Source organism: Tachypleus tridentatus, chromosome 13, assembly GCF_004210375.1.
Source record: "Tachypleus tridentatus isolate NWPU-2018 chromosome 13, ASM421037v1, whole genome shotgun sequence".
Classification (NCBI taxonomy): Eukaryota; Metazoa; Arthropoda; class Merostomata; order Xiphosura; family Limulidae; genus Tachypleus; species Tachypleus tridentatus.
In genome coordinates, this window is record NC_134837.1 from 15,912,769 (window position 1) to 15,936,643 (window position 23,875).

The following is a 23,875-nucleotide window of genomic DNA, read 5'->3' on the forward strand; positions in this document are numbered from 1 at the left end:
GGGTGCTGAACCATGGACCCCGTTAACACCGAAACAAAATAAATCGCGCTCCTCACTCTGAGGCTGTGAGGTATGGGGGTCACAGTCAAATTTCATTATTCTACTGGAGTAACCCGCGAGTTGGATACGGGTGGTGTTAGCTAGCTGTCTTGCCTCTAGTCTACATCTTCAGAATTACAAGCCTCTAGCACAAATAAGCCTTGAGTAGTTTTTCGTGAAATTCAACAACCAACAACGTAACTACTGTTACATATTATGTTTTGCCAGGGAGACGTAATGTGTTCCTATTGTCACTTCTTCTTCCAATCACGTTTCAATCGTTTTTCCATCATTTCTCTGGGAAGTAACTCGACACTTCGTAGAATTATGTCTAATACACCCAAATAACGTAATCCGAGTGTTGCGGGTTCGAATCTCCGTCACTTCGAATAAGCTCGCCCTTTCAGCCGGGAGGGCTTTATAATGTGACGGTCAATCACACTATTCGTTGGTAAAAGAGTAGCCCAAGAAATGGCGGTGGGTGGTGATGACTAGCTGCCTTTCTTCTAGTCTTACACTGCTAAATTAGGGATGGCTAGCGCAGATAGCTTTCGTGTAGCTTTGCGCGAAATTCAAACCAAACCAAACGCCCAGACAATTCATCTATTTCTTGTTTAGGTGTTTTAAGGGACTTTATGGGTACAAAGGTAAAACAACACAAAAATGTGTATTGTGAGCCTCTGTGCAGTCATATTTACAGCATTCAAGTTGAAAATTGCTAGAGATATAATTTTTCGTGCACCCATCCATCACAATGACTTGCTAAAGTTGGATTTGTGGTTTTTGGGTCAATTATTCAGCCGTATTTTGACAAACTAATATGGAATTTGGTACAGAGATACTTTTCTACAAAAAACACACATTGAAAAACAGAAATATCGGACTTTTCAATTTTTAGTAATAATATGGAGTTGCCATAAAAACAAATGTTTGGTGTTTTGTTTTACAATTACTGCGCCGCATTTTGGCCAATTTACATGTGATTTGATAAAAAAATATTCTTTTTAAAGGTCCAAAAGAGAAATGTAGATATTTCTACATTTTTTAGCGGGGAGACTTTCGTCAACTACACATGTTTAGGTCAATTAATCCAAATGGGATTTGATACAATGATTCGTTTCTGCAGATTCAGAGTGGTAACATAGACAATTTTCGATTTTTCTCTGTTTTTCACGATTATTTTTGTATCAAACTTGGCCATAATAGGATTGGATGACGGAGACATGTTGCATTCTCCCACAAAACAAGGCTTTTTAAACTGAATATTTATATTACGATTCTAAAGAAATAACTTGCTAATGTTATAATGTAATGCCAGATTTGTACATTATTATATTAAATATTTGATGCCTTCATTCTGCTACTATTAGCTAATAATAATTGTTGTATTACTGAAGTAAAAATATATTTATTACTTAACAGCAGCTGTTAACCTACATTCCTCTGTTTTTTATTATCACAAGAACAAATGATAACTCCCGTTTTGGAAAGTATAAATCCCCGATCTGAATACATCTTTGAAATCTGGATGTATGGAAAGAGCATACTCTTCCAAAACCAACGAACTTTCACTATCTATGTGACAAAAAACAAGGGACCCGGTATGGTCCGAATCCCTGTCCAACTAAACATGCTCGCCCTTTCAGCGCTTTAATTTGACGGTCAATCCAACCATTCGTTGATAAAACGAGTAGCCCAAGAGTTGACAGCGGGTGATGATAACTAGCTGCCCGTTTTTTAACCTTTCACAGCTGAAGTATGGACAGATGACAAAGATAGTCCTCGTGTAACTTTGCTCAAAATTTGAACCAAACCACAAAACAGTGTAAAATGAATCTCAGTGAAAATGCTGTTTGTCATATATTCAAAATCGTTTTAATATAACCAATGGAAACCACTCTATACGATTCTGAAGCTCTGACAACCAAAGTAAGTACGAGTAGTTTTCATAAATTCTGTTTTACTATATTTCAAAACGTCTAAGTTTTGATAACTTACAAGTTTCATTGTACAGTGTTTGTCTTTTAAAATGTGCATTATATAAGTGAATTTGGGTTTTGAAGCTGATTTCCAAAAAAAAAATACTACAATAATAAAGCTTCAAATCTTTATTTAGTGTCTAAACACTCAGTACATAAAATTTGACCCAAGAGTTTCATGTAAAATGAAAAGTATGATCCACAAACCTGTTAGTTTCATGAAATTAACAAAACACATCATGAATCATTAACATTAGAAAACCTACACAGAATTTGTAGTTCATGAAAAATAACATTTATAAAGTTTGAAAATGTTATCTTCAGAAGATATTTTGGGTGATGAGGACACGAAGCTTGACGTCGTTCTTATATTACTGTTGATTTTTCTAGTTTGATAGCGGTATTAATAGCAAATACTGTTTATTTTTAATCATACATGGATAACAAGTGATCTATTGAAGCAGATGAAACTAACGTAACAGGCTTTGTTATAACACGTAGTAGGATTCGTAAGAATAGCCAATAATGAGTATTGTAAGTAGCATGTGCAACAAACTACGTGTAGCACGTGCTGTAGATAACACGTTTTAAACATTTAACTTAACCAGCCAATGAGGAAAGCTGTACATGTCACGTGTAATACGAATCACAATAACCTGCAATAAGCATAGCTTAGGTAGCAGCTATAGAGTGCTATACAATAATAACCCATAACACATAAGTATTTCAATACACCAGGTTTTCATTTCTTTCGTTATTCGAAAAACTATTGAGGAAGAAACATGTGATACCATTGAAAAATATTTAGCTCATACGTTAACTTTGTTGTTGGTTTTTTCACTGCTTCGTGTTATTTGAAGATGATAGCAACTGTATTATGGCACGTGATTAGCCAATGAGATGTTTCGTAATGGCCCCACTGTGTTTGTTTCTATGAAGATGCTTACAGTTCAATGTAAGGTGCTTGACATATGTGATGGTTTGTTTGAATTAGAGACACAAGGTGAGTAATTCACAAAAAGCAGAAACTATCTTATTATTATTCAGCTATCTATTCGGATCGTTAAGCATTAGAATAAATAAATAAATATTTCTAAGTTCAAAGTTTCCACCATGTCTAATACCACATAAGTGTAATACGTAAGAATACGTTTTCTAATAGGTTCATGCTTTTGACTCAATTTCATTGACTGATTAACAGTTTAGGTCATTTTTAAAGTGTGTCTGTTATCAGCTGTTAACTCATTCACTCAATATGTTATTCATTGAAAAAATCAAATCTGTTAAATAATTAATGTTGTGAAATATCAGCTGTGAACTGATAATTCACTTCTGAATGGGAAGAGAGTTGATATGCAATAGAAGTACAGTCACAATAATATGGATCCATCTAGAAAATGATTCATAATTTCATAAAGAATAACTTGATAGTATTGACAGCTACAACTTGGATGTTGTTTGAAAGTTCATTTTTTCAATAGCGAGGCTGTAAAGGAAAATTAAACACGACAAAAATCCCATTTCTCTTAGATAAAAGGTTTATAAAGAGTCTTAAACCGCAGTTTTTCTGGACAGAGCAACCAGAAGTCACAAGAAGAAAGTAGGACAAACGTCTTCTTTCAGTGAAGGTTTTATACACCAATAACAGGACAGAATCCACAGCATTAGAGCTCGTCTTTGTTAGTCCGAAGTTTGTCAAACACCTAATTGTTTGGAAGACCTCCTTTTTGTCTTTGGAGGAACTGGTGGCTCTTTGGGTTCCTTACCGATCCCTTTTGGGGGCAGTGGAGGCTTCATCCGTGGATCTGGAATCTTACCCAGTTTTACATCATCATACATATCAGCATATAACATATCATCACTTATGTCTGGTCTGAAAGGCTAAAAAATAAAAATAAAACGGTAAAAAAAAACGAATGTCACGAATTATATTCAATAGCAAATAAAAAGATTTCTTTAAGAGGCTTGAAATAATGGAGAAAAATAAGAAAATTGTATGGTATTACAAGTTAAAATCCATGACAAATCAAAACAAGTAGTTATTTGAGGGGTTTGGAATAATGGAATAGAACAATAGAATTGTAAATCGAATGCCAAAAGTCAAAGTACATGTTAAATAAAGGTGTTTTGAATAACAGAGCAAAACAAAATATATTTGAAACAACGAAACGAGTTAAAATATGTGACAAATTAAAATAAACTTACGTGGATTTTAACAGGTTACATATACTCTAACATTCTAGGCTCACGCGAGTCTAGAATGTTAGCGTAATGTAAAACCTGTTAACACTCCCGTGAGTCTAGAATGTTAGAGCAACATGGAACCTGTTAAAACTCACAGTAGTCTGGAATGTTAGAGTAACATGGAACCTGTTAAAACTCACAGTAGTCTGGAATGTTAGAGTAACATGGAACCTGTTAAAACTCACAACAGTCTGGAATGTTAGAGTAACATGGAACCTGTTAAAAGTCACAGTAGTCTGGAATGTTAGAGTAACATGGAACCTGTTAAAACTCACAGTAGTCTGGAATGTTAGAGTAACATGGAACCTGTTAAAACTCACAGTAGTCTGGAATGTTAGAGTAACATGGAACCTGTTAAAACTCACAACAGTCTGGAATGTTAGAGTAACATGGAACTTGTTAAAACTCACAACAGTCTGGAATGCTAGAGTAACATGAAACCTGTTAAAACTCACAACAGTCTGGAATGTTAGAGTAATGTTGTAGTTTTTTAAAAATTTCGTGAGATCAACATTTCACCCAACAGATAAAATTTGTCATAAATATGTTACTTTAAGAAAAATCAGAAACTAAAATTATTCACCAATCAAACAACGTAAGTTACTTTGTTTTGGTTTTATTGGAACCAGAATAATTATCAGACTACATTGGATGGGATATCTTAAAAAAATTCAAACACAGTTATTCTTACAAGGTTTCTTATGCAAGAATATTTGTAATAATTATTACATTAGAAAGATTTGGCTTTCAAACTGACAACCTGTCGTGTTGTTTGCAAAAAGGCAACTAACATTGGCTGACAAATATTACGCTCAAAGTCAAATAATGTTGTTTAATATATGTTATGTTAAGAAGTTATATGGCTTTGGTTAACAAGTATTATATTAGAAAGTTAGCTAACGTTGACTGACAAATGTTACTTTAAGAAAGTAGATAACTTCTTGCTTATTTGTTTTGAACTTTGTGTAAAGGTGCACGAAGGCGATCTTTACTAGATGTATCTAATTTAGTAGTGAAAGGCTGTAGAGAAGATACTTAGTCATCATCACCCATCGTAAACACTTGGGTTACTCTTTTGCCAACGAATAGTAGGCTTAACCGCACATTATAACATCCTGACGGGCAAAAGGTCGAGAATGTTTGGTGAAATGAGAATTGGAATTCACGAATTATTACAAGTCGTGCGCCCTAACCACACGACCATACCAGGCTCAGCTAACATTGGCTGACAAGTGTTGCATTAATCATACTATAATGGAACACTTGCTTATATGATACTGGAAAAATATTTTTAATACGCAATGTACATCCCCCAGCTTCGCGAAATATTTATCTGTGTCATGTAGTTTTGTAATTAGGGGGTCACGATTTTTCTCGTTCACCTCCTTTTTTCGTCACGAAGAACTTTAATTTTCTCCATTATCAAGGTGTAGACATGACGTCATGATCACTTCACACGCGGAGCTAATTCACTGGTGCCACTGGAAATCCACTAGTGTTAACTAATTCATATTAACTTCCCAATAGAACATTAGATCAAAAATAAAAACCAAGACGATATTCAGTATAGTAAACTTATTATATTTTCTTACACCCCAATTTACAAAAAACACTATGGAGCGCATTGTTAAATTATGCGGGTGTTGTCGCTGTTAACAATGTTTGCTGACGCAAAACTAATAATATTTCACAAGGTTAGGCCAACTTAGAACTAACTACAATGTTCTAAATCCCTCTATTGAGCTAGCAATGAAAAATAATCTCTGTGATAAAATGTTAATAATGAATAAGTTAGATATCCTAAAACTAGATATATTAAACATTCTAACCAACACTGTTAATGACAGTAACATTAAAGTAGCAATAGATTATACCTTACTATTGGAACTTGTAAAGTCCAACTCTTATTTTCATGCGTGTCGTAAATCGATCTTTGTTGAACAACATAATGTACGAGCGAAAGTAAAAAACGAATATTTTATTATAATATGTCAAACAATCTACATCTACTATAACCAATGCCGATAAGACCTGTCACATAATACCAAGCATCGTCAGGTCGGCTGAGATACGAGAGGCATAGTAGTTATTGATCTAAGCGTCACTTATCACACCATAAGAGTCGTTGTTAATGAAAAGTGAGTATATATAAAACTACTACACCCGTATTAATCCCGTCCAGCCTGGTGAGATCTGATGTTGTTATTGATCTAAGCGTCACTTATCACACCATAACAGTCGTTGTTAATGAGTACATAGAAAACTACTACACCCGTCTTAATCCCGTCCAGCCTGGTGAGATCTGATGTTGAGCGAGAGACCTCGTCGGCACATAATACGAGAGGTGTAATGTGATTGACATACTATGGTATATTCTCCTTTACTTCTAATTTATGGATTGGTAGTATACATTTTCATGAACAATGACAGTTATGTGTGATTGGTTTGGTTTGAATTTTGCGCAAAGCTACACTAGGACTATTTGCGCTAGCTATTCTTAATTTTGCACTGTAAGACTAGAGTGAAGGCAGCTAGTCATAAGCACCGACCGCCAACTCTTGGGCTACTGTTTTACCAAAGAATAATGGGGATTGACCGTCATATTATAACGCCCCCATAGCTGAAAGGGCTAACATGTTTGGTGAGACAGGGATTCTAACTCGCCACCCTCATATTACGAGTTGAGTGCCTTAACCGGGTCAGCTATGTGTGAGCTAGATTAACTTTATTATTATTATTATGTAAGTAATTTAGAAATCATCTGTTTAAAGTAAGGATAAATTATTCAATATTATTTACACGTTTTATTTCGAGTTCCTCCTATTTATTTTTGTTATTCTATTTTAATTTTAATATTATTATCATTCTTGAAAACTGGTGAACCAGCGGATCAAGAAACCACACGGATAACTCGAGTAAACTACATTAGTAATTAAAAAACAACAAAACTGTTAACCAGAAGTAAAGAAGAATATATTATCATGTTTGTGTGTTTCTTATAGCAAAGCCACATCAGGCTATCAGGAATCGAATCCCTGATTGTAGCGTTCTAAATCGGTAAACGTACCGGTGTACTAGCGGGGAACATTGTCGTATGTCAACCACACTAAATCTGCTGTATCCAGTTCAGACGAGGTCTTTCATCAATACCAAGGATCATCAGGTCAACTGGGATACGACATTATTAACAATCTGTTTTTCTTGTACAAAACTACACAATGGGTTATCCGCACTTTGCCCATCACGGGTATCAAAACCCGTTTTATAGCATTGTAAGTCCGAAGACATACCACTGTGCCACTGGAGGGCGCTTTATAAACAAAAGGTTACAGATTCCTTCATAACAACCTTCTGTGACAAATGAAACTATTAAACAGCTGAGACAGTGTAATTTAGAAAAGGCTGACATCTGAGACAAATTACTCCGACACAAGTTACTGTTTAAGTGTGGAATTAGGTACCAGGACATTACCAATGTTACAAGCAAAAACTAATGTTCACGAAGAAAGAATATAAGAAATAAGAAATTAATAAAACACCTTAATCATAAAATGAATAGCTGTGAAATGAGTACTGTCGTTGAAATATAACTATATTAAATATAATTAAAAGAAAAACAAGATATTAAACATACTATGACGTATGTTTAATACAACCAATCCGACGCTGACTAATCTCTGTCACTTAACAAACCAATTGTGTTACGTAGTATGAAGTAATGAACAAATGTTATGTTAAAGCTGAAATAGACTTGTGATAAGATTGCAGAAAATTAAGCACTGAAATTTATAAATGGAAGTTAACAGGAATGGTAGACATGATATTTAAAGTAATTAGACCGTATATGGAACAGGTACACAAGAGGTAAAGATAATACAGTTCAGTATTACCTCCAACAATTTATATAAAATTAAACTGTATACATGAAAGCTTTTTAAGGGTTGTAGTATTCTCTAAGGCATTTTAAACCCATAACTTGTAGCAATATTAATGTTGAAATTTCAGCACAATTGAATAAATCTAGTATTAAAATAGTCATATGAAAAACCTCGTTTGCAAAAAAGAAAAATATATCAGTAAGTTTAGTGTCTAAGAAGTATTGTAATGTAGAATAGAAACTTTGCTATCTAATAAACTTTCAGTAGTAAACATTGTAACATAATTACTTGACATGTTTTTTTTTTTTTGTATTTTGAATTTCGCGCAAAGCTACTCGAGGGCTATCTGCGCTAGCCGTCCCTAGTTTAGCAGCTAGAGAAGGGACTAGAGGGAAGGCCGCTATTCATCACTACCCACCGCCAACTCTTGGACTATTCTTTTACTAACGAATAGTGGGATTGACCGCTACATTATAACGCCGCCACGGCTGAAAGGGTGAGCATGTTTTGGTGTAACGGGGATTCGAACCCGCGACCCTCAGACAAGTCTGTATACAGAAGCGAGAATTTGTACAAGTTCAAACCCTCAGACATGTCTGAATACAGAAGTGAGAATTTGTACAAGTTCAAACCCTCAGACATGTCTGAATACAGAAGTGAGAATTTGTACAAGTTCAAACCCTCAGACATGTCTGAATACAGAAGTGAGAATTTGTACAAGTTCAAACCCTCAGACATGTCTGAATACAGAAGTGAGAATTTGTACAAGTTCAAACCCTCAGACATGTCTGAATACAGAAATGAGAATTTGTACAAGTTCAAACCCTCAGACATGTCTGAATACAGAAGCGAGAATTTGTACAAGTTCAAACCCTCAGACATGTCTGAATACAGAAGCGAGAATTTGTACAAGTTCAAACCCTCAGACATGTCTGAATACAGAAGCGAGAATTTGTACAAGTTCAAACCCTCAGACATGTCTGAATACAGAAGCGAGAATATGTACAAGTTCAAACCCTCAGACATGTCTGAATACAGAAGTGAGAATTTGTACAAGTTCAAACCCTCAGACATGTCTGAATACAGAAATGAGAATTTGTACAAGTTCAAACCCTCAGACATGTCTGAATACAGAAGTGAGAATTTGTACAAGTTCAAACCCTCAGACATGTCTGAATACAGAAGTGAGAATTTGTACAAGTTCAAACCCTCAGACATGTATGAATACAGAAGTGAGAATTTGTACAAGTTCAAACCCTCAGACATGTCTGAATACAGAAAGGAGAATTTGTACAAGTTCAAACCCTCAGACATGTCTGAATACAGAAGCGAGAATTTGTACAAGTTCAAACCCTCAGACATGTCTGAATACAGAAGTGAGAATTTGTACAAGTTCAAACCGTCAGACATGTCTGAATACAGAAGTGAGAATTTGTACAAGTTCAAACCGTCAGACATGTCTGAATACAGAAGTGAGAATTTGTACAAGTTCAAACCCTCAGACATGTCTGAATACAGAAGTGAGAATTTGTACAAGTTCAAACCCTCAGACATGTCTGAATACAGAAGTGAGAATTTGTACAAGTTCAAACCCTCAGACATGTCTGAATACAGAAATGAGAATTTGTACAAGTTCAAACCCTCAGACATGTCTGAATACAGAAGCGAGAATTTGTACAAGTTCAAACCCTCAGACATGTCTGAATACAGAAATGAGAATTTGTACAAGTTCAAACCCTCAGACATGTCTGAATACAGAAGCGAGAATATGTACAAGTTCAAACCCTCAGACATGTCTGAATACAGAAGTGAGAATCTGTACAAGTTCAAACCCTCAGACATGTCTGAATACAGAAATGAGAATTTGTACAAGTTCAAACCCTCAGACATGTCTGAATACAGAAGTGAGAATTTGTAGAAGTTCAAACCCTCAGACATGTCTGAATACAGAAGTGAGAATTTGTACAAGTTCAAACCCTCAGACATGTCTGAATACAGAAGTGAGAATTTGTACAAGTTCAAACCCTCAGACATGTCTGAATACAGAAGTGAGAATTTGTACAAAATTAAAAATTTCTTCTTTTTATTAAACTTTTAATTTAAGAAATTGATTAACGATTTTCATACGTAAGAGTAAATAATTTTTTTTTTCTAGTGGAAAACTATTGAAACTAAGTGATAGCACATGAGTACATTTGTGTGTGTCAAAAACGGCTGATAGTTAGAAAAAAAATATCATTAATACACCTGTTGTTTTTTTTTAATTTCGCGCAAAGCTGCACAAGGGATATCTGCGCTAGCCGTCCCTAAATTTGCAGTGTAAGACAAGAGGGAAGACAGCTAGTCATCTCCACCTACCATCAAATCTTGGGATACACTTTTAACCAAGGAATAGTGGGATTGACCGTAACATTATAACGCCCCTTTGACTGAAAGGACGAGCCCTCGGATTACGAGTCAAGTGCCTTAACCATTTGGCCATGCCGCGTCCGACTTACGTCAAAAACTTTATAATGGTCTTTTTTACCAATATTTGTAATGGATGAAGATTTTAGTTCGAATACATTTAAATCTTTATCTTGTAGGCTAAAGTGACCTCACATTAGAATTCTTTGTGTTTCTTATAAAATACCTTGGCCTAATTGTACAAATGTGCTATCAAATAAAAAATACACGGTTTGTAAATTGTGGTTGGTGTAAAATAGTGGTAATCTTCCTTAAACTGTTGCAGAATGTAGGACCCCTCAAACTGTCATAGAATGTTGGACCCCTCAAACTTTTACAGAATGTAGGACCCATCAAACTGTTACAGAATGTAGGACCTCTCAAACTGTTACAGAATGTAGGACCTTTCAAACTGTTACAGAATGTAGGACAGGACGTTTTGTTACGGCCATTTAGTTACTGGACATTTCGTTACCGCTACGTTGTTACTTGAACTACTTGTAACAGATGCATGCTTGTTACATCATTTTGTGAAATGGTATTTTTTATTAAGTACACAGGTAGATTTTATGTAAAAATTGATTGGGAATAATAATAAAAAAAATTATACAATAGGTCGTAAACTGTAGAATTATTTGGAACCCTATCAAAAATTACGTAACGCTGTAGGGTGAGAGTATATTTAAGACTGGATAAATGTCATTCACGATGACCTTCTGACCATACCTTAAAGTAGATATGAACTGAGTTGTCAGGTATACCATATACATCAGTAGGGACAAATAAAATTTGTTGGCTTTACAACTGTTGTTTCCTATCTGCAAGTGGAGGGTTGGACAGTGTTCTACGGTACTGGAATTAGGTAGTTGTGAATCTAGTAATATAATTAGTCAAAACACTTGTAACGAAACCTTCAATAACGACGTCATGGTAACTTGTATGCTAAAATAAAATGTTTGTCGTAAAACAAGTCCAAGTCACAAGCTGTACCTAACAAAATTTTCAGTACTCACAGAATCATGATTGTTTTTACTGCACAAAATACTAATTTACCAAAACAACTGAAATAACCTGAAACGGTTGATAAACGGTTTTAATTTTATCAATAACATGATTAGTGAACGATTACTGACACTGAATGATTCAATTGTTTTAGCCTCAACTGAATTTTCTCTTTACATTCAACAAATTATAATGAAAGTATTAAGTCTAGTTCTGTCTTTTGAAATATGACAGAATTTGTTTGAACTTCCCACAATCTGTTTCATTCCGTTATCAATTTATTTCACAGATCTCTACTCGTAGCTTTGTTTAGCAAAGCTTATGTTGGTTAACGTAATTTGGGAATCCAAAATAATTTATTTTTATGTTGTAAGATATAACACAATGTACTCCAAAATCTGATAACACGTAATGTGTTTCTATGCAATATACTTTTGTGACTAACGTGTGTATACACCTCGTTACCCGAAGGTTTTAACGTTTTTAGGTTGAACCTTTGTTGTTGTTTTTTTACATGGTCTTGTAATATATATATATATATGTATATATGTATTAAACCATATATATATATATGTATATATGTATTAAACCGAAGTTGCTTCTTGCTTTATCGGTGGAAATAATGAAGTATCTATTATATATATATAATCTAGAAACTTGGTAACTTGTCTTTTAATCGTGATACGTTTATTATTATTAAATGTTTAAAGATTACAGGTCTTTAAATCTGTTTAACAATATTCAGAATGTGTTTAACTTAAGCTCTCTTTTCCACTCCATTTAAGTAAAAGTTTACTGGGTAATTTATTAATTATTTGTTCACTGAGTTTCGGATTAATTTCAGGACATTTCCAGAGTTACTGCAGATACAAAAATTTGAAAAAAACAACAACAACTAACTTTGAATGCAAAATGTCACGTTAATAAGCAATAGTTATGCTATGAAGAAAATCTAAAGTGGACAAGAATTATGTTGTCAAGGTTACGCCAAAAACTCAACTAACTGACTGAAAAACGTTATGTTAACAAGTGAACTAATGTTGACTGAAACATATCACGATAAATAGTTAGCTAAAAATAACCTACGAGATATTGTGTTAAAATTCCTAGGGTTAACTAACGAATATTAAAAATAACAGTTTAACCAATGGCCTAAACTGGGCAAATGTATTTTGTGTTTATTTTAAAGCCCAAAGCTGCACAATGGATGATTCGCGTTATGCTACTATACGGACTTAAACCCGAATACTACAATGATTAACCCTAAAGTTCACGACTCATCAACAAATTACCTTTCATCAACAACGTGACTAGCCACACAAATAAATATAATCTAACGCACCTTTATAACTGTTGTCATTATTATTAAAGTTGGTCACATCTTAACGTGTAGGCCAGGTAGGTTAAGGCGTTCGACTCGTAATCTGAGGGTCGCAGGTTCGAATCCATGTCACACCAAACATGCTTGCACTTTCAGCTGTGGGGATGTTATAATGTGACGATCAATCCCACTATTCGTTGGTAAAAAAGTAGCCCAAGAGTTGGCAATGGGTGGTGATGACTAGAGAGCTGCCTTCTCTCTAGCCCTACACTGCTAAAATAGAGACTGCTATCGCAGATAGCTCTTGTGTAGCTTTGCGCGAAATTCAAAATACAAAAAAAACAAACTCGACGTGTGTACTTTTCATAAATTACTGTTGCCAATTCAATGTTTTTTGTTAAGTAGCGGAGGTTAAAGTAAGATTATTTGTGTTATTAGACACATCCAATAGTATTTAAATCTTATTAGATTTACATTGTTATATTTTAATTTGCGAATTTTCATTCCAGCTCCTTATTATACAATTTAGGTGTTCACTTGTCATTTATTATATCGTATATTCATAAACAGTGCTTTTTAGACGTAATTTAGTAATTTCTCGCTATTTGATTAGGGCCCGACATGGACAGGTGGTTAGGGCAGTTGACACGTAATTTGAGGGACGATGTTTCAAGTCTCCGTTACATCAGACATGCTCGCTCTTTCAGCCGGGGGAGAAGAGGCATTATAATGTGACGGTCAATCCCACTATTCGTTGGTAAATGAGTAGCCAGGAGTTGGCGGTGGGTAGTGATGACTAGCTGCCTTCCCTCTAGTCTTACACTGCTAAATTAGGGACGGCTAGCACAGGTAGCCCTCATGTAGCTTTTCAAAACAATTCAAAACAAACAAACACTTCTTGACTTCACGCTCAAAGAGTAAAGCGTTGGCAAGTCATGTTAGGTATATATCATCTCCGTTTATAATGTCATGTTAGAGTGAAAAGAGTCCGCTCACATCGGCTATTTAACGTGTATTTAACAAGTTCAAAACACAATATAGTACTAATGTATGGATTCAATTACTTTTATTCTAAGCTGTGCAGTTATTGGTTGTTTATTATATTTTGTTTCTTGTTTAAAATTTCGCTCAAAGCTACTCGAGGGCTATCTGCGCTAGCCGTCCCTAATTTAGCAAGGTAAGAGTAGAGGAAAGGCAGCTAGTCATCACCACCCACTGCCAACTCTTGGACTACACTTTTACCAACGAATAGAGGGATTGACCGTAACATTACAACGCTCTCAGGGATAAAAGGGCAAACATGTTTGATGCGACGTGGATTCGAACCCTCGACCTTCGGATTACGAGTCGAACGCCTTAACCCACCTGGTCATAGAACCCTTGGTTATAGCGTTGTAAATCCTTAGCCTTACTACTGGTGAAATTTTAATAAGGGATAATCAGTAGTTGGAAAAAAAAAAAAAAAGGCTTAAGATTTTTTTTTCCGCAGCCAAAGATCATATATGATAATAATGAGGTTCAACGTTTTCCTGGTTTACATTCTTGTCATACAAATTAAAATTTTATACGAACAATTTGTTAAAGGTTTACCAGATACCCTGAGCTTTCAACGTTAAAACAGTATATATTAGCATTAATGAGATTACATATGAATGTTTCTATGTAGTATCTAGCCTGTTTATTTGAGAGCATGGCGTAACAGTATCCAGGGTATACCGTAATGTCATTAATATTATGCTACGTTGGTTCTACGTCTTATTTTTGGATGAAAGATAGGTCAGAAAAAACTGCAAATTGAATTTTAAAATGAACTTTCTAAATATACAAGTAAAATCGATTGCTTCGAATTATTCATAAAATGATTTAGTGTCTTGAAAGCTCGTCTTGAAACATATTCCGTTACTATAATAACGTTTCCGAAAGTACAAGCAGGAGATTGCGATCTCTGTTACGGCCGCTTTCTGTCATGTTTTCACACATCGCTAAACAAACATCGACATGAACACTGGATAGTTGGGGCGCTGCCAAACCTCCGTAACGTGTCCGAACAGTTTGGCCCAGCATGGCCAGGTGGTTAAGGTATTTGCCTCGTAATCTGAGGGTCTCGAGTTCGAATCCCCGTCGCACCAAGCATGTTCGCCCTTTCAGCCGTGGGTCAATCCCATTATTCATTGATAAAAGAGTAGTCCAAGAGTTGGTGGTGGGTGGTGATGACTAGTTGCTTTCCCTCTAGCCTTACACTGCTAAATTAGGGACGGCTAGCGCAGATAACCCTCGTGTAGCTTTAAGCTAATTATAAACAAACAAACCTAACAGTTTACCTTCATTGTCGTTACAGGTTCCGGTTAATGGGTTTTCATTGGTTGGAAGTTTTGCTTGTATACGGTTATACTAATGTTATGTTGTTTAATGAATATTACGATTCTTAAATATAAGACAGTACTTAAAGATAACAACTTATCTGTGTGTGTTCGTGAGTAAGACATAACCTGTTATTTCTTTAACGTTATATTAATTATTAGTACTGTTTACGCTGTTTAAAATATTTAGTTATATTTTTTTAATATTGTACTTTTTTATTACAGAGATTGTTTGTATTATTGGCTTAGTACACGAACTTAAAACTAACCTGCTTCTTCTGAAATTGTTAAATCTCGTGAGATATTGTTTGTAAGCACAGTTAACAGCGAGGCTATCCAAAATGCTAATCATTATAACTGACACAGTGGGAACACGATACTTTGTTAGCAATATGCACTAAGAGGTTGGTTTCAGTTTTGCTTTAATCGAAGTAAGTTTCAAGGTTTCTAAACATACAAGGTATAAATAACACGTTTCCTGTGAACAACGTGGTAAATTAAAACATAAAAAATTTGATTCTTGTGTTCAAAGTGACTAAAAACAGCCTAAAAACGTGTTTCTTGTCAATAATGTATTTAAAGAGTCAGTCTAAAACGTATTGTTGTCAACAATGTGTGTACAAAGACACAGTTCAAAAAAACGTATTTCTTGTTGGTAAAGACTCTGAAACACAGGGTAAAAATATGTAAACAACGTGGCAAGCATTTTCATTTTGTTACATTAGTTTAGGGAAGTCTGTTCTACAAGTTCTCATTTGAAATACTTAGGAGTTAGTCTAATAAATAATCTTAGATTTGCAGAAGCCAAGGACTGTTAGCCACAAACTACAAGGTTCTCAATGTCTTCGTATTTGCACAAATGGACCTAAAGCTTCATCACGTTGTACTTACTTTCATTTGTTCGAGTCCCTTCTTTGGCGAACGTCAAGGTGGATGTATGTTTCCTATAGACAGGTTTTGTATCACTATTTGGCAAAGACAAATCAGCACAGGCCACACTTTCATTGTTAGTAAGGAAAGAGGGATTCTGCAATCAAAGTAGCACATGCAAATAGTCAAACATTTCTTGTGGGTTATATTGTTAGTTTTAGAATCGTAAATTTACTGAACTAGTTGTTCTTGTTTGATTTTTTTTGTAAAAAATAGATATAAATGCTTGTTACTTATAAATTATAGCAAAACATGTCTGTTGCACATAAGGCAGAACATGAAATGGATTCATTTTGCTTGAGGAACATATTTTTGTGAACGTAAATTAGCTCCACTATAGTAGATATATTTGTATGTCATTCAAGACTATTCAATTTGATAATATCAGATATGTTCATCAATCTTTTGAGATACATATTCCAGAGCAATAGACACTTCTGCAGATCTTTCAGTATTACCCTATTTCACAGTAATAAGTATGTTGTGTTTCTTCTTCAGAACTTGTAGTGCATACCTATGAAAATTCGACATTTTGGCAATAGAACAACAACTTTGACTCTGCAGATAATAACAAAATACTTTTTTATTTCAGTTAGCGTTTCGCCGCTGCGTTTTATCAAGTTTAGCAATACGAGAACTGTTTGACTTGAAAATATTCTGAGCATTGTCAAAAGCACGTTACGAGAGTAATAAGAAATAGGAGAAACATAAGCCGTCTAATAAGCCAATGTGTATTTTTATATCAAACAATGCTTTGAGTACTAGCCCAGGTAAAGCTGCAACGACGAAACGTTAACTGAAATAAAAAAAATTCTGGACGTATTTCCTCTAGCCTTATTGCCGAAAAGGACGTGTTAGAAACACATAATTAAGATTAGTAGATATATTCACAGATGATTCAAGACTTCCAGTACTCGTAACAATACACATGTACACAAATTATTCTAATATTAGCCAAGGATAATTAGCTATGGCTGCAATAGTTAAAAGAATAGTCAACATTTATTGAATTCATATAATAGACATGTAACACATAAAGGTTGTTGGAGTTCTTTTATTGCATGCAAGGTAACCTAAAAAAAAACTACTGTATATTTACTCATTTTAACATAATCCCCTAAGTGGTTTAGCTGTTACCTTGACCATTTACAATGCTCAAAATCAAAGATGGATCCAACTCAGAAACTCCTTTGTATAGTTTTGAGCTTAACAACAAACATCCCATTTTGACTAATATTGTTTTATCACCGAAGCTTTCCTAATGATCCAAATATTAATAAATTTTATCTTTGATAATTATTATTTGACTGTCTGTACGTGAGTGTCTAGTTAACGTAAACGTGAGAAGTGGATTTTTTATTCTCAAGTTTCAGTAAAAACTTACCTTTGTTATGAGTGACTAGTTAACGTAAACGTGAGAAAAGGATTTTTCGTTTTATTTCAGTAAAAAATTATTTTTGTTATAATGAGCAGTTAACGTAAACATAAAGAGGGATTTTTCGTTTCTTTCAGTAAAATTTACCTTTGTTATGAGTGACTAGTTAACGTAAACATGAGACGGGGATTTTTCATTCTCATGTTTCAGTAAAAACTTACCTTTGTTATGAGTGACTAGTTAACATAAACGTGAGAAGGGGATTTTTCATTCTCATGTTTCAGGGAAATCTTACCTTTGTTATGAGTGACTAGTTAACGTAAACATGAAAGGGTATTTTCCTTTTCGTTTTCTTTCAGTAAAAAAATTATTTTTGTTATGACAACTAGTTAACGTAAACGCGAGAATGGGATTTTTCATTTTCATGTTTCAGTAAAAACTAATCTTTGTTATGAGTGACTAGTTAACATAAACGTGAGAAGGGGATTTTCCATTCTCATGTTTCAGTAAAACGTACCTTTGTTATGAGTGACTAGTTAACGTAAACGTGAGAATGGGATTTTTCATTTTCATGTTTCAGTAAAAACTAATCTTTGTTATGAGTGACTAGTTAACATAAACGTGAGAAGGGGATTTTCCATTCTCATGTTTCAGTAAAAACTTACCTTTGTTATGAGTGACTAGTTAACTTAAAGGGGATTTTTCATTCTCATGTTTCAGTAAAAACGTACTTTGTTATGAGTAATTAGTTAACGTAAACGTGAGAAAGGAATTTTTCATTTTCATGTTTCAGTAAAAACTTACCTTTGTTATGAGTGACTAGTTAACATAAACGTGAGAAGAGGATTTTTCATTCTCATGTTTCAGTAAAAACTTACCTTTGTTATGAGTGACTAGTTAACGTAAACATGAGAAGGGGATTTTTCATTATCATGTTTCAATAAAAACCTACCTTTGTTATGAGTGACTAGTTAACATAAACGTGAGAAGAGGATTTTTCATTCTCATGTTTCAGTAAAAACTTACCTTTGTTATGAGTGACTAGTTAACGTAAACGCGAGAAGGGGATTTTTCACTCTCATGTTTCAGTAAAAACATTCCTTTGTTGTGAGTGACTAGTTAACATAAACGTGAGAAGGGGATTTTTCATTCTCATGTTTCAGTAAAAACGTACTTTGTTATGAGTGATTAGTTAACGTAAACGTGAGAAAGGAATTTTTCATTTTCATGTTTCAGTGAAACTTACCTTTGTTATGAGTGACTAGTTAACGTAAACATGAGAAGGGGATTTTTCATTCTCATGTTTCAGTAAATACTTACCTTTGTTATGAGTTACTAGTTAATATAAACATGGGAAGGGGATTTTTCATTCTCATGTTTCAGTAAAACCTTACCTTCGTTATGAGTGACTAGTTAGCGTAAACGTGAGAAGGGAATTTTTCGTTTTCTTTCAGTAAAAAACTATTTTTGTTATGATGAATAGGTAACGTAAACGTGAGAATGGGATTTTTCATTCTCATGTTTCAGTAAAAACTTATCTTTGTTATGAGTGACTAGTTAACGTAAACGCCAGAAAGGGAATTTTCACTCTCATGTTTCAGTAAAAACTTACCTTTGTTATGAGTGACTAGTTAACTTAAAGGGGATTTCTCATTCTCATGTTTCAGTAAAAACGTACTTTGTTATGAGTGACTAGTTAACGTAAACGCGAGAAGAGGATTTTTCATTCTCATGTTTCAGTAAAAACTTACCTTTGTTATGAGTGACTAGTTAACGTAAACGTGAGAAAAGTATTTTTCGTTTTCTTTCAGTAAAAAATTATTTTTGTTATAATGAGCAGTTAACGTAAACATAAAGAGGGATTTTTCGTTTCTTTCAGTAAAAACTTACCTTTGTTATGAGTGACTAGTTAACGTAAACATGAGAAGGGGATTTTTCATTCTCATGTTTCAGTAAAAACTTACCTTTGTTATGAGTGACTAGTTAAGGTAAACAAGAAAATGGGATTTTTCATTCTCATGTTTCAGTAAAACGTACCTTTGTTATGAGTGACTAGTTAACGTAAACGTGAGAATGGGATTTTTCATTCTCATGTTTCAGTAAAAACTAATCTTTGTTATAAGTGACTAGTTAACATAAACGTGAGAAGGGGATTTTCCATTCTCATGTTTCAGTAAAAACTTACCTTTGTTATGAGTGACTAGTTAACTTAAAGGGGATTTTTCATTCTCATGTTTCAGTAAAAACTTACCTTTGTTATGAGTGACTAGTTAAGGTAAACAAGAAAATGGGATTTTTCATTCTCATGTTTCAGTAAAACGTACCTTTGTTATGAGTGACTAGTTAACGTAAACGTGAGAATGGGATTTTTCATTCTCATGTTTCAGTAAAAACTAATCTTTGTTATAAGTGACTAGTTAACATAAACGTGAGAAGGGGATTTTCCATTCTCATGTTTCAGTAAAAACTTACCTTTGTTATGAGTGACTAGTTAACTTAAAGGGGATTTTTCATTCTCATGTTTCAGTAAAAACTTACCTTTGTTATGAGTGACTAGTTAACATAAACGTGAGAAGAGGATTTTTGATTCTCATGTTTCAGTAAAAACTTACCTTTGTTATGAGTGACTAGTTAACGTAAACGCGAGAAGGGGATTTTTCACTCTCATGTTTCAGTAAAAACATTTCTTTGTTGTGAGTGACTAGTTAACATAAACGTGAGAAGGGGATTTTTCATTTTCATGTTTCAGTAAAACTTACCTTTGTTATGAGTGACTAGTTAACGTAAACATGAGAATGGGATTTTTCATTCTCATGTTTCAGTAAAAACTTATCTTTGTTATGAGTGACTAGTTAACGTAAACGCCAGAAGGGGATTTTTCACTCTCATGTTTCAGTAAAAACTTACCTTTGTTATGAGTGACTAGTTAACGTAAACGTGAGAAAGGAATTTTTCATTTTCATGTTTCAGTAAAACTTACCTTTGTTATGAGTGACTAGTTAACGTAAACATGAGAATGGGATTTTTCATTCCCATGTTTCAGTAAAAACTTATCTTTGTTATGAGTGACTAGTTAACGTAAACGCCAGAAGGGGATTTTTCACTCTCATGTTTCAGTAAAAACTTACCTTTGTTATGAGTGACTAGTTAACTTAAAGGGGATTTCTCATTCGCATGTTTCAGTAAAAACGTACTTTGTTATGAGTGACTAGTTAACGTAAACGTGAGAAGGTGATTGTTCGTTTTCTATCAGTAAAAAATTATTTTTGTTATGATGAATAGTTAACGTAAACATGAAGAGGGATTTTTCGATTCTTTCAGTAAAAACTTACCTTTGTTATGAGTGACTAGTTAACGTAAAGGGGATTTTTCTTTCTCACGTTTCAGTAAAAACTTACCTTTGTTATGAGTGACTAGTTAAGGTAAACGTGAGAATGGGATTTTTCATTCTCATGTTTCAATAAAAACTTACCTTTGTTGTGAGTGACTAGTTAACGTAAACGTGAGAATGGGATTCTTCATTCTCATGTTTCAATAAAAACTTACCTTTGTTATGAGTGACTAGTTAACGTAAAGGAGAGAATGGGATTTTTCATTCTCATGTTTCAGTAAAAACTTACCTTTGTTATGGGTGACAAGTTAATGTAAACGCGAGAAGAGAATTTTTCATTCATCATGTTTCAGTAAAAACTTACCTTTGTTATGAGTGACTAGTTAACGTAAACGTGAGAAGGGGATTTTTCGTTTTCTTTCAGTAAAAAAATTATTTTTGTTATGACAACTAGTTAACGTAAACGCGAGAAGGGGATTTTTTATTCTCATGTTTCAGTAAAAACTTACCTTTGTTATGAGTGACTAGTTAACATAAACGTGAGAAGGGGATTTTTCATTCTCATGTTTCAGGGAAATCTTACCTTTGTTATGAGTGACTAGTTAACGTAAACATGAAAGGGTATTTTCCTATTATTTCAGTGAAAACGTACCTTTATTTTATACAGTAATAAACGATTCACAAGTTTCACATCGGTAGATAAATAAACGATAGATAAAGGTCATTTGTTTCATAAAACATATTTTCCTTATATTTCTACTTGAAAAACACAAGGAATTAGACAGATGAATATTTTTAAAGCTTTTTAGGCAAATTCTGTCAATTAGAACGGACAGAATAGGAAGGTTTGCGGATGTAAGAATGTGTAACGTTATAAATCAGTTTAACTGGTCATGCCATGAAACACTTTATCAATAACGAAACTTCCCTGATAAAACAGTATAAACCATAAATATCTATAACTTTATATGTGTATTTTTGACACTATTTTAAATCCAACCACAAATCAAAACTTGAAAATTTACGTTGTATTATGTTGAAAAATCCATTGTAGCTTTACTTGTTGTAGCCACGAACTAATGATGACGTCAGAATAACTTGGTTATTAGTTTTTCTTTTTGATTTTTTCATTCTGTTTTATTAAAAATGAACACATTTTCATGTACCACAGAATAATTCGTAATATGGTTCAAAAAATGGTAGGTAAGACAGAAGACAACTTGTAAGGCCAGATGTCCGTGATGTTTATCTCATTACTTTCTTATGGTTAGTTTTCGGTTATTGTAAGTAGAAACTAAGAGACCTGCTAAATAAATAACTCGATATATTAGAGACTTGACAACTCATTACATTTTTCCAATCAAAGATTCAGCAAATTAGAGCAACACCTTACATTTTACAGTTTCCTTGTTCTGTTTAGAATGGTTCACAAACTGAGTGAAATTAATGAAACACGTCAATAACAACTTACATGTGCCTGAATTCCAGACAGTTCGTCATTAAATCGTATAACGTCTTACACGTGCATATGTTCCGTGGAGCTCGTGACTGATAATGTGACAACAACAAGTTCCATTTCAATATATTCAAGAGTGATCGTAAGTGAATTGTATCAATAACAATTTCCACGTAACTGTGTTCTAGACAGTTTGTGACTGGTAGTTTGATAATACGTTTACGGTAAATGTTTCTTGGTATATTCTTCTGCCAGATAAGTTTTACAATAACAGTGCTGGAAGGTCTGATGAAAATTACCAAGTTCATTAGAATTAACTGAAGTAAGAATAACTTTAATATGAAATGTCGTCTATAGCGTCTATGCAAAAGTGGATTACAGTAGAAGTTAATTTGATAAGCACTGATTGAGTTGATGGATATCCAGCGACTGCTGAAAATATTGAAGTTTCGTGACTAGATGAATAAGACAGTCTGAAAGCTAATTACTGAAGTGGAAGAAATAGCAATCATGTCTCTGGTTACAAAAACTGAAAACAATGGGAGCCAAGTAGTTTAAAATATGAGTTAGTTAAAAATTATTCTGCTATCCATAGTGTTAATTATTACTGTAATTGTGTTGTTCTGAATTACAAACATTGAAAACTTTCAAGAGGTGATAAAATTTAGGTAAAGACAGGGAGAATAGAAATAACACACACATGGATTATTGAACAGAAATAACACACACACACATGGACTAGTGAACAGAAATAACACACACACACACATGAACTAGAAAAAAGAAATAACACACACAAATGGACTAGTGAACAGAAATAACACACACACATGGACTACTGACCAGAAATAACACACACATGGACTATTGAACAGAAATAACACACACACATGGACTAGTGAACAGAAATAACACACACACATGGACTAGTGAACAGAAATAACACACACATGGACTATTGAACAGAAATAACAACACACATGGACTATTGAACAGAAATAACACACACATGGACTATTGAACAGAAATAACGCACACACACATGGACTAGTGAACAAAAATAACAAACACACATGGACTAGTGAACAGAAATAACACACACACACATGAACAAGTGGTCTGAACTTAAAGGAAATATCAGCATCACAAGTGTGAAAAAAAATGTTCTGTGCGTACAGAAAACAAAAACAACACAGCAAAGAGTAAGTGTTCTCTACGTACAGAAAACAAAAACAACACAGTAGAGACTAAGTGTTCTGTACGTACAGGAAACAAAGACAACACAGTAGATACTAAGTGTTCTGTACGTACAGGAAACAAAAACAATACAGTAGAGTCTAGGTGTTCTGTAAGTACAGGAAACAAAACAACACAGTAGAGTCTAGGTGCTCTGTACGTACAGGAAACAAAAACAACACAGGATAGACTAAGTGTTCTGTACGTAATGGAAACAAAAACAACACAGTAGAGACTAAGTGTTCTGTACGTACAGGAAACAAAGACAACACAGTAGAT

At 34.1% G+C, this 23,875-nt stretch overlaps 1 protein-coding gene and 1 pseudogene across 2 annotated transcripts in view; one reads left to right on the forward strand and one right to left on the reverse strand.

Annotated features, from left to right (window-relative positions):
* LOC143239467 (uncharacterized) overlaps positions 1–23,875 on the forward strand; it is a 386,069-nt gene that overhangs the window by 168,165 nt on the left and 194,029 nt on the right. The window lies entirely within an intron of this gene.
* LOC143239723 (neural cell adhesion molecule 1-like) overlaps positions 2,133–23,875 on the reverse strand; it is a 104,251-nt pseudogene continuing 82,508 nt past the window's right edge. Inside the window, exon 11 of the transcript XR_013021324.1 lies at positions 2,133–3,899. The product of XR_013021324.1 is annotated as a neural cell adhesion molecule 1-like (transcript). The remainder of the gene's footprint in view (positions 3,900–23,875) is intronic.